We start from the raw sequence: 13,064 nt of genomic DNA, 5'->3' as shown, positions 1-13,064 counted from the left end.
AAAGTCTAACCTCTAAAGTTGACTTGGTTGACCAAGAGGTCAAAGGTAATAGATCCATATCTAAGCTTCTTTCACTAAGATCAATGATGAATTAATGAAACACTCCTTTGATTGAGAATTAAGTCAACAAGAAACCATGATCGTATGCACTATCTTCTTTTCCAAGAAATTAACCAATGGATTAGAGTTTAGTTCAAAGCTGAACAACAAAACCCTTATCTTGATATATAATCAATACACCACCGCAGTTGAGTGATAGGGAGAAACCCTAATCTGGATTGAGACAACCATGCCTTAAGCATCAACTCTTATTTAAGAAAACCAAAGTCAAGGCTTGTAACACAAGTCAACAAGAAGTGAACAAATAGGTGTTTTGGTCAACATAAAACTTTGGCCATAAAACCCTAATTCCTTGAGTCAAACCATTGTGCCAATGCTTTGATCCATACCTGGAATCTAACAAAGAAAACACCCTCTTGGCCATGGATATTATCAAAAGTCACATGCAAGTGAATGACAATGAATGAACGATGAAAAAGATGCTGATGAATGATAAGTGGTACGTTAGGGGTAAAAATTATGGTATGACAAATATGTTAAAAAACATGTAATTACATAGTCTTATTAAATATCCTAATTTGTTTGGTAAAAGTACTTTGGCTAAGGATCTTGAATTTTCGCTACTACATCAGGCTGATGCATGTGATATATATTGTGTATGTAGTGTCTTGGGGAAAGAGATCATTACAACATTGTTTCTCTTCGAGTAGGTTTGAGGAGATAGAGTTTCATGGCGGAAAAGACACATAATTATAGGATATACTATGGGGATATTCGTTGGTATCAAGTTGTGTGGATGGTTTACGACCCGTTTAGTCTAGTCTCCATTACATTTGGTCTTATACACGTGCCCTCAGGTCTTTAGTCGATGATTTTACGTTGGCCACCGTGGATGGGGTGTATTGGTTTACACACTAGAGGGTTCTTCTAAGGCTGAGTTATTGTTGCAGTGATGGAGTATCACTTTCCCTGTTTGCTTGGATTTTACTTCCTATAACTTTCTTTATCCTAGGAGTTATTGAAAACAGTATTTGGATTTTTACGAGGAAAGGAAACCTTGGGTCTCTACGTGGTATGTTACTAATCTAAAATGGTGAACCAAGTTGGATTTATGAGTGGCTCAAAAAACTGGTGAGCAAAACTAGCATATACCATGGATTGAATCCCTACGAGGTGTGATACATGCAAACACTATAACCCTTAAGTCACTAAGCAAAGAAGAAATGAGATGTATTTGAATAAAATATTGTGCACCTTTTACTCTGATTTAGAGGATTTATATAATTGTTATGGGGAGATCGGAGTTATGATGTAAGTTATAACCATTGATATCCTTCAAAATTCTCATCGTTGTTGGATAAGTTTCCTTTATCCTAACTTTCGGACGAGGTTTAAGGATCGATCTATGGGCCATTTCGATAATTGATTAAACTTGATCTAGTCCAAAACAATTAGTTTGACCACTACCAACAGCTAAAACATCTTCTCTCACCCTGCACCATTTTTATTTCGATGGACCATCATATTCCCCTCCAACAAATACACATCATCCTCTTTCATGCACACCACACCACAAACCTCCCCACTTAATTAAAACCTATGACTCGATCCATCCTTTTCCAAGCTTGAACCGACACCATATCAACATCCATTAACAATGACTAATCACTCTTCCGAACCATGAAACCAACCTTAGTACCTCAGTGACCATGCTTTCCCTCCCACATTATGACAAACATCTTTTTAAACTTATATACCTGTCATTTCTTATTTGTTGGACAAGTGACTTCAAGCACAAGATGATAGTTCTCAGCAAGATCATCAACTTTATACTTGCAAGTACATATATCCATATTATTCTCTTTACATTTTACTATTTTCTAATAAATTTTCACCTTATTATAATTCTTTCCTTTATTTACTTGTTATTAGGTCAGAGCCTAAACATACAGGTGGAGATAAATTCACATTTTTAACCATTGAAAAGGTTACTTGGTCAACATTTTGAGTCAATTCTTGCATGTTCATCATCACATGAATGTTGATACTTGTCTCTTTTACTATCTCAAATCCATTCCTAGGAGATGTCTTTTCTCCTCTTCCAAATGAGATCACTCCCTTAAAGTTATTGTGATTTAGGTTGGAGAAATTTCATGTCTATTGGACGCTCTACTATTGGTTATTGCATATTTCTTAGGTCATATCTTAATCTCTTAGAAGACAAAGAAGCGAGGTATGGTCTCCCATTTCCCTATTGAAGTGTTATAGTTCTCATATTTCGAAAGAATATTACATTTTCTCCTTTGGCATTAATATCATTGTTTCGTAACAATGAGTATGCTTTCACATTGCCTTAAACCTAATATATCACAAACAAATTACACATAAAAATTGATTGTCGTGTAGTTAGTAAAAAATTCTTTGAGTTTAATTACTACTGCTAAAGTCAATTAAATCAATTAAATTGTTGATTTGCTTACCAAATTCCTAGACAAATATCAGTTCATGTAATTAAAGAGTAAGATGGATTTATCCAACTTACACATTCCATCTTGCATCTTGAGGTGAATATTATGCGATAAAACCTGTTGACCAAACAAACTAAACTTATTGACCAATTCCTTGGTAAACTATTTTGACCAAGTCCTTATTATTTGGTTTTTAATAATTTATAATTTAGTTTAATATAGGTAATTTCTAACATAAATTCTCCTTGAAGATTTTTTTTTTTGCTTTCGCACTCTGGTTCCTAGGGAAAAAGGGCCCTAGTAATCCAGAGCTTGTGCCGAGACGTATGGGCATCGGCCAAACATTGTTCCCACATAGGAATTGAACCCGATATTCCCTGGATTACGTCCTTAGCAGAAGCTCCTTTACCACTGGAGCCCACGTGCTTGGTTTCCTCTAAGGATTTCTATTTATTTCGTCTTTGTAACTTATTTTAAACACGTTATTACTAAAATAAATATTATTTATTTACTATTTGTGTGTAGTTTGACTAAAGTTGTAGCTATAAGATAAAAATAAAGAAAATAGTTTAGAAAATACAAAATAGTCTAGAAAATACTAAATATTTAGGGCATAAAGCTACACCCAGTTAAACTATGAAATCAGTTTAAAGGGATATACAGACAATTCAAATACAAAAAAAAAGGCTAAGAGAAATTAAAGCGTGCTCACATGGATGGAGAGAGAGAGAGAGAGAGAGAGAGAGAGAATGAACCAACCACCAACACTAACCGATTTACAAATTAACCATTCCTGAACAAAAAACAGTAAGAAAGACTATTTTTTTAGCCAAACATTCCAACATTAAACATATATATGATAGAGATATCAAATCTGTTTGGCATAAATCACGATGATTGATACAAATATTAAGTCGGCGCGAAGGAGGCAAACCTTAAGTCTTGAAACTTGCAGATCTCAACGAATCTTGTACAATTAGAGGATCAAAAGATCACGATACTAACCTTGTAGAAGAAACACAAACCTGTGACCGTGGCAAAACACCATCATTTTAGATACTCACCGCAGAAAATGACGGAACTGCCACAACCGCCATAAATAATGAACTGACCACTCGCCAAGGTGAGAGTCGAATCATCTTTAACAGAGTCAAAATATACGAAATATCAACACACTGAACAGAATCGTGTTGAAAGAAATCATGGCAGCTGACGAATCAGCCGTCACCATCATTGTAAAGAACAATCAACCAAAAGATATTTAATGGCGACACAATCAAGATAATCAATCTCACTACCACAAATTTAAAGTTACATTAAAAAAGTTGGTTTAGATTTGAGGAGGAAGAGGATGATGCTTTTAGAGAGAAGGCATAGCGATTTTTATTTAGAGAAAGAGAGGATATATCTTATAACGTTTTCATTAAAGAATAAAAATATATGTGCTTTTTTTAATGTAAAAAGGAAATTGCAACTTACATTTAAAAAAAAAAAGGAATTACAATTTACAACAAAACTAACATACTAGGCGCCGCAAACAACCACTAGTAATAGAATACAGAATAAATCCTTGCACATGGTGCATTGGTTGCAAGAACGTGGATGCTTTAAATTTTTTCTCTTCTTAATAGTACTTCAGTATAATGTTTACTGGAATTAGTTGTTGTACCATAAAATAAGGAATGAGTTTAAATCTTCACTAGAATATTGTCTTAGTATCTTTTCTCCTAAATAAATAATACTCTAATATTTTTCTCTCCAATATTTTTTAAGAAAATAATATTAATCTTTTAGGAATTAGTTCATCATTCAATTGTATTTTTTTCAAAGATATTTCAAACCCACGCTTCATTTGAATGTGAAATCTAAGTTTGGCCATTTTAAAGTTTCATGTTTCCTGTATCTTTACCAGCACTAATTGCATTTACAACTTTTCGAGCGTTCCCACCTTACACTAGCCTTTTTTCTATATCAAATACTACAACCAAAAACAAAAATAGAAATATCCCTATTTCTTATTTGCTGCAACTTGCACGAAAATAAAAGCAAGTGACAGTGACATTAATTATTTAATTTATTTTAGATATTAAAAGGCTTGAAGGATGAAGTACGGATAATTAGGATGAAACAAATTAGGGGAATGCTAACCAGTAACTAGTGCCCTCAGGGCAATGGTTAATCATTCTAAAATAGTAAATTTATCTCGGTAATCTACATATTTAATGTCTTGAAAATTGAAATAATAAATTTTCTATAAAATATTTTCTTTTCGTGGAATGCTTAACCATTGCCCCGAGGACACTGGTTAGCAAGACCCAACAAATTATTCAATTTAAAATGACATATATTTTAATTATTATTTTTTGATGTTTTATAAGTAATTAATATTTCATTTAATTAATATAACTAAATATATTTGTAAGATTTATCATTATTTACTAGTGTTATGGATTATTGATTTCAAGTTTCACATTAATTAGACATAGAGAATTTAAGGAGTATTGAGTAACACGCCTCACTTTATAAGTCAGTTTTGTAATGATAAGTTTCGTCAAATTTTAATATGGTATTATAGTCTATCAATTGAGCAATAGGCCGCTCACCGTTTATATTTACGCACCAAGTCCAAAAGAATTGTAGACGTGATGAGGTGTATGAAAAAGATTGCAAGTTTCACATTGATTAGACATAGAGCCTCTAAACAGTTTATATAGAGTGTCATCCCCTAATCTTACAATGTCAGTTTTATAAGGATGAGTTAGACCAAACTCTAATATGGATTGACCAAAGGTCTAGAGGAACAAGCTCAATCTAGTTCTTCTCCCAGTAAGACGGGTGAACATGGGGAACTTCATCGAGACACGAGGTACCTGATCACAACCCTCCAAAGTATCTCCTACTATTGGATATGGTTGGACAACGACTACTCCCAAGTTTGCACGCCAGACCAGAAAGAGGCATTTTAAACCAAAAGATGTATATAAACCTCTCCACGCGTTAAAAATAGGTATTATCTCATTCTCATCCAAAATTTACACCTCTCAAATTTCAGTGATCTGAGCGTTGAAATGTTAACCTTGTAGGTTCACCCACTCCATTGCATCGAGAGCTTTCACCATTGCATCGAAGAACTCGTTCTCTTATAACACATATTTTTTGTTCCACCATAGAACAATGACACTGTATATGATAATTTGACTTTTGATATTCACAAATTTCCATAACTAATTCATCCAATTCAAAAAGTCACATCTCACCAGCAGTGATCTCACATGATTTGTAATGGCAATCTTCAATCCGTATCAGAGTCACCTCCCGAGCACTTATCTTGAGATCACCAACAAATCTCCTGATTTCCCCCCATTGATGGATGATTGTTCGATAAGAAAGAACCAGATGAAAAATATTTGTCGAACATGAGAATTCAAATACAAGAGGGGATAAATTATGTGGGTTTAAAAATCTTTTACAAAATCGAAATTTAACACTCTTTTGCAAAATAAATAGAGTAAAAGTAGCTGAAATATGAAGAAAAAAAATCAAATTGCTGCATAAATAAATACCTGGATAATAAAGAGTTAATGGATGAAAGAAAAACATCATAATTATATATGTTCGATCTAATGAAGTGACTTATCCTCTCAATAAGAATTTCTTCTTGAGAGTTTTCACTATGGTGTGAGTTTTTGACAATATTCACCTACAAACTTCCTTATACAAGGATTGAACTTTTTGAATGGCTAACTTCCCAACCAACACAAAGTTTTAATTACAAAGACCTCCACAACCAAGTGAGAGCTTTTTAAAAGCATACTAAACTCACGAACCAACTGAAAGTTTAAACCACAAAGACTTCTCCAACTAAACAAATATTTTACTTGGTTTATCTCAACAACCAAACAAGAGCTTTTTAATTTGGTTTATCTCACAACCAAAATAAAATTTCCTCAATGAGAATTTACAAAAAATGTCCTTACACCAAACCGGACTACCTTTCATATACATAGATTTAACTCTCAAAAGCATTAAAGCAAATGTGATAAAATAAAAGAGAGAAGAGAGAAAACACAATATCTCAAAATATATTTTTTGGTGTGTTAATAATGAGAAACAAGTCATTAAGGTAGCTCGAATATGAAAATAATCTATAAACTTTTTAATATTCATAATCATCTATTATCCCAAAGACATAATCGATTATGATAGCCTAAACAATGTTTATTGTATATGTTCAATAATTATTTTTTTAAAAAGATATTACTTAATTATTTTTATATTTTTGCTAATAAAGTTTGAAATGAAATAAGCCTTAATATTAAATAATTTACCTTTGATATCATATATTCTCCAATATATAATCGAATGGACTCTCCCACCAAATTTCATTTAAAGATATTTTTGTTATAATAGACAAACTCTTTTATTCTTTAGGTTTGTTTTTTAATTGGTTTAATTAATTAATTAATTAATTAATTTTTAGTTTGTTGACGAAGTGATAAATACTACTTAACCTTGGTCCAAACCCACCAAATGCACATTATTGCCTTTCATGTTCCGTCATTCTCAAATTTATGTTTAGGTCAAGGTTCTATAGTATTGTCCATTAATTCATAGAATCTTCTTATATTCTAACGAGAAATAAAACTAAAAATCAACACGAAATAGAGTTTTATTTTGAATTCTTTTTATACATAAAAATTAAGACATGATTTTGGTTATTGTCAAGTCGATTTGGCTTTAAAACCTTATTATTATTTATTCTTTAATTGAAAGATAGTGCTTCCGGGAACAGTCTCTTGCTTTAGCCACTAGATGTCACATATCTTACTAAATTAGATTTTCCATTCAATTCAAAATCTTCATTTTTTGTAAAAAGAAAAAAAACTTTGTGGAGTCTTAGTCCAACATGAGAATTTATACAAATAATTTTGAACAAATCAATTTTGAAAATTCTATATAAGCTATCAAGAGGATAATATCATGTGGGTAGAAGATTACGACATGCATGTTGATTCTATCAAATTTGAAGTATCATGTCCATACATTGCCTTGTCGTTTGGGACCACGATATTGACTTATAGTTTGTGAAGAATTGGAGAAGAAAGGAAATTTTGTTCTACTAAATTAGAACGTGTCAAAGTTTGTGTTGATTATAATGTGAGAAAAATGCTAAAATAACCTATAAGATTTGAAGAATCTCTCACGTTATGATCAATAGAATGTTTTCAAGAATATTAGCTCAAAAATACAATATTAAAATTGGTAAGGGTACCAAATTAATATATCAACAATTTGTTTATATCTAAAAATATATATCTGTATGTTGAAATCGGCATATAGCTGATTTTATATAAAGTGGTGTTAATTAATATATTTACAATTTATTTATACTTAAAAATATATATTGGTTTATCGAAATCGACAAATAAATGATTTTATATAAGGTGATGTTATCTCAACAAAGACGAGATTAAGTGAACAGAAACACAAAGATTGCGATATTGTTAGAATTAGAAAAAACTCGTTAGAATTTGATAATTGAAAAATTTATTCGCGCTGCATGTTTATTTCACTACCAAATGAAAAACTAGAAACTAGGAACCACACTTAGAGAAACTAATAATATAAGAAACTAGGAACCACACTTAGAGAAAATTTATTCGCGCTGCATGTTTATTTCTCTTGCTTTAGCCACTAGATGTCACATATCTTACTAAATTAGATTTTCCATTCAATTCTAAATCTTCTTTTCTTGTGAAAAAAAAATTGTGTTGTCTTAGTCCAACATGAGAATTTATACAAATAATTTTGAACAAATCAATTTTGAAAATTCTATATAAGCTATCAAGAGGATAATATCATGTGGGTAGAAGATTACGACATGCATGTTGATTCTATCAAATTTGAAGTATCATGTCCATACATTGCCTTGTCGTTTGGGACCACGATATTGACTTATAGTTTGTGAAGAATTGGAGAAGAAAGGAAATTTTGTTCTACTAAATTAGAACGTGTCAAAGTTTGTGTTGATTATAATGTGAGAAAAATGCTAAAATAACCTATAAGATTAGAAGAATCTCTCACGTTATGATCAATAGAATGTTTTTAAGAATATTAGCTCAAAAATACAATATTGAAACTGGTAGGGTACCAAATTAATATATCAACAATTTGTTTATATCTAAAAATATATATTTGTTTGTCGAAATCGGCATATATGTGATTTTATATAAGGTGGTGTTAATTAATATATTTACAATTTATTTATACTTAAAAATATATATTTGTATATCAAAATCGACAGATAAGTGGTTTTATATAACGCTGATGTTCTCTCAGCAAAGACAAGATTAGGTGAAAAAACACAAAGATTGCGAGATTGTTTGAATTAGGAAAAACTCATTAGAATTCGATAATTGGAAAATTTATTTGCACTGCATGTTTATAATAATTGGTGCTTTCATTGAGATTACATATATAGTGATAACAATAGTGGGTAGTAAAATAAAGGCCCAATAACTAAAAGACCAACTAAATAATATCTAAGACAAGCCCAACTAATATAAATTATTTTAAATAACTTAAAGTTAGGGGTGTTCGCGGTGCGGTTTTGGCGGTTTTGACGAAAAAAATCATCTGAACCGCTAGAGAAAAAATAGTGCGGTTTGGTTTGGTTCTGATGGCTTTTAAAAAAAATCCGAACCAAACCAAACCAAACTAATGCGGTTTGATTCGGTTCGGTTTCTTACAAATATTTTATTGAGTCATACATACACATATAGATGGCAACATAATTTTGTATTTAGACATTCATACACTATCAAATAACAACAAAACTCGTCATATTTTGACAACAATTTTTCATTTAATATGTAAAATTTAAATTAGACAAAAGTGAAATATTAAACATAAAATAATAGCATAAAACAAAATAAAAATTATTATAATGAAACAAAAAAATAGAAGAGACGAAAGATTAGTGAAGGTGAAAAAGAGAAAAAAAAAGTGTTGAGAGATTAGAGAAGAAGATGTGCGATAAAAACGAAACTGAAATACAGAACATTTACATAAAAATGAGAAGGTGAAAAAGAAAGAATATAAGAGACTAAGGATTATAGAAGAAAAGGAAAGATGTATGTGGCAAAGAAGGTGAAATAATGTTATTAGAGATTTGAGAAGATCGAGACTAAAATTATTTGTGTAAGGATGAGAAAATTGTTCGTAATCATAAAACTAATGTATAATAGGTTTAAGTTTGGGTTGGATGCGAGTTAAGTAAAATTTAGGTTGTGACATAATGCGGTTTGATTCGATTTGGTTCGGTTTACAAAATACAAACCGCAAACCGAACCGTGCGGTTTTGTTAAAAAATGACCCAAAATAATCCGAACCAAATGCGATTTTTTGCGGTTTCGAATTGATTTGGTTTAGTTTATAGTTTTCTCTTGGATTGATTTGGTTTTGAACACCCCTACTTAAAGCTCAATTTCATACTCTATCATTCTTGTACCACATTCTTATTTGTAATTTTTCTTTTTAAGAATTCAAATTGTAAACATGTCAATTTAACACTCAAAAGGTTGATGGCCTAATTTATTTGTTGAAATTATTATATTTTATCATCAACAACGCTTTTAATAATTGGTATGAATTAATAAAGTAAATCACTTATCTTAAATTGGAAGAAGTATACTATATACTAAAAGGAGTGAATAAAAAGTGTAATCTTCCATCATTGGGTGGAGCAGGAAAAAAAAGTGGAACTCACTAAGATGATGTCGTGAAAAATGCATGGAAAAACTTTTCTTCTCTAAAAGAATAATCTTGATTATATTAATTGGAATATCTATAAAAATTAATGTTTCTCAAAACATATAATTGCCTTATCCATTCCCACGTTTTGAATCTTTGATCACTAACATGTGATAAGAGTATAGGCGACAAAATGGTACAACTCAAATATATTAGGTAAATTCTAAAATCTTCAACTTTTTTTTCCTTATCAATTTAATAATAAAGATTATGCAAAATTATAAGATAAACTAACTATAAGTTGTATTATTATTTTATTTTGGATAAAATAATCAATTCTTTTAAAAATTATATATATATATATATATATATATATATATATATATATATATATATATATATATATATATATATATATATATATATATATAATCTAGAAAACACAACATTTATTTTACATGAGTGTTTAGACTCTTAAAAGATTCACAACTTTTAATCTTAGAAAATCAATAGTGTCAAAAATAAATGATAGATAAACAAGTCGATTTTTAGAAATTAGAGCACATTTTGTCATGTTTGATCAATTTACTTGAAGCGGTTTTAAGGATTACCTACTTCATACTAAAACCTTTAGTCCTCGATTTCACCCGTGAAAAAACTTCTATCAAATTCACCCATTCATATTTTTCTCTTATTCACCTCTATACCGGAACATCTATTAACTTAAGTATCAATCTCTCTTCTTATGGATCAATCAAGAAATTCACAAACATCTATTTATTTATAGATACTCCAGTCCGCTCAAATATATGAAATCGGGCATCCCTCCTTCTTCAACTTTTCAAAACTTTTGTTTGAAACTTTCAAACAACATAATTTACTTTTGATTCTTTCATATTTTAAATACTTATAGTTTTCAACATTTTCTTCGTGTTCAATTTCCTTTTCAATCCAACTTACCCCCTTCTTGGCCTTTTAGCTTTTGAAGCATTTTCTAACTTCTATAAATCAATTTTTATGTTGTTGTTAAGAGTCCCATATTAGACAATATATGGCCTGAACATGTCCTTATAAGTGGGGGCAATCCTCACCCTACAAGTCAGTTTTGTAGGGATGGGTGAGGTCCAACCACATTTCTTAACTGTTGTTTACTTGAAGCACAATTTACTTTCTCAACCATTTACCAGTCTTCACTTTTAGATAGGAAAAACATTGTGCTACATAGTGTGTTGGTGCAATTTATTCAAGTGCTTCTCGTTTAGATAAGCCAAAAAATGAGGAAGTCCATGTGCATTTAATCCTTTACACTTTGCTTCAGAACAGGAAAAAGTGATCTTCCATCATTTGGTGGAGCGAAAAAAATCAAACATGTGGAACTCACTAAATTATTTTCGAGGAAAAAGCTCTTCTTTTTCTTCATTTCACATAATTGCCTTATCCATTCCCACGTTTTGAATCTTTTATCACTAACCCTTAGCAAGAGTATTGGGGACAAAAAATGGTACCGCTCAACTCAAATATATTACATAATCTTCTGGGTAGGTCAAATAGTTTATTAACACCGGCATAATTTAATGGTTCAATTCAACATGAAATGTTTATTCAACTAATGCACAGGTGGGCACTCGTATTAAAGCAATGTACTGAATCAGGATACCATCTCTATATGTATATTCAAGAGCTTCTCTATCTTAACTTGTGACTAGGGATAAAAATAGGCTAGACTTTAGAAGGTTTGGACTTGTATTATGATAAACTTAGAAGGTTTGAGTCTGTCCATTGATCTATTATAGATTTTTTGGTCTTGTCTGCCCTTTTTAAAAGTCAAGCATAGCTTAAAAACCTATTTAAAAGATTCTTTCTCATTAAGGGTTTCAACTTACCTCCGTTAGCGGGGATTCCCCGTCTAGGGACCCAAAGAAGGAGAATTCCCCCCCCCCCCCCCCCCCCCCCCCCCCCCGCCCGCACGCGGGGACGGGGGTGGCTTCACTGGAGTCCCCGCCCCGCTCAAAATAACATAATGTCCTTAATTTATATATAATTTTAAATTATTATGTAGGTTTATTAGTCATTTCATATAATTATTCTTATACATAATTATTTCAATTTTTTTAGTTTGAAATTTTGGTGGTCATGACACTTAATATTATAGATTAAATATTGTTAAAACAATATATTTATCATAAAGGAATAATTTCTAAATTTTTTGTGGTTAGTTTTTGAAGCTTTTACTATTAATTTGGTTTAAAATAATAAATAAAAAAAGTCATGTTTATGGATCTCCCCGTGTACCTTGAGGATCCATGGGGACCCGTGGGAATTCGCGGGGATGGGGGACAAAATTCCCCCGAAGCGGGGATGGGGAATAGATTCGAGGGTGGGGATTGTGATGGGAATGTATCCCCCGTCCCCGCCCCGCCCCATTGACATCCCTATATAGACCCGCCTATTTAGACTGTTTTTAATATATATATATATATATATATATATATATATATATATATATATATATATATATATATATATATATATATATATATATATATATGTATATATATAGGACGACTCAAGTGAGAACACATGGTTAATATAAGAAATGAGAACAATTAATCTTAACCATTAAATTTTGATTCATTGAAATTAAAGAACAAGATTGATTTCTCTTTCCATAGTTCTCTTTATTAGTAATGTATATAATCTTCAAAAAATAATAATTCACATTTATATTTTAAGAAACAAAATATTTAATTTATTAATTTTTGGAAATGATGAAAATCGATAGAA

The sequence above is a fragment of the Vicia villosa genome, linkage group LG1, assembly GCF_029867415.1.
Source record: "Vicia villosa cultivar HV-30 ecotype Madison, WI linkage group LG1, Vvil1.0, whole genome shotgun sequence".
NCBI lineage: Eukaryota > Viridiplantae > Streptophyta > Magnoliopsida > Fabales > Fabaceae > Vicia > Vicia villosa.
This window is presented reverse-complemented; position numbering follows the sequence as displayed.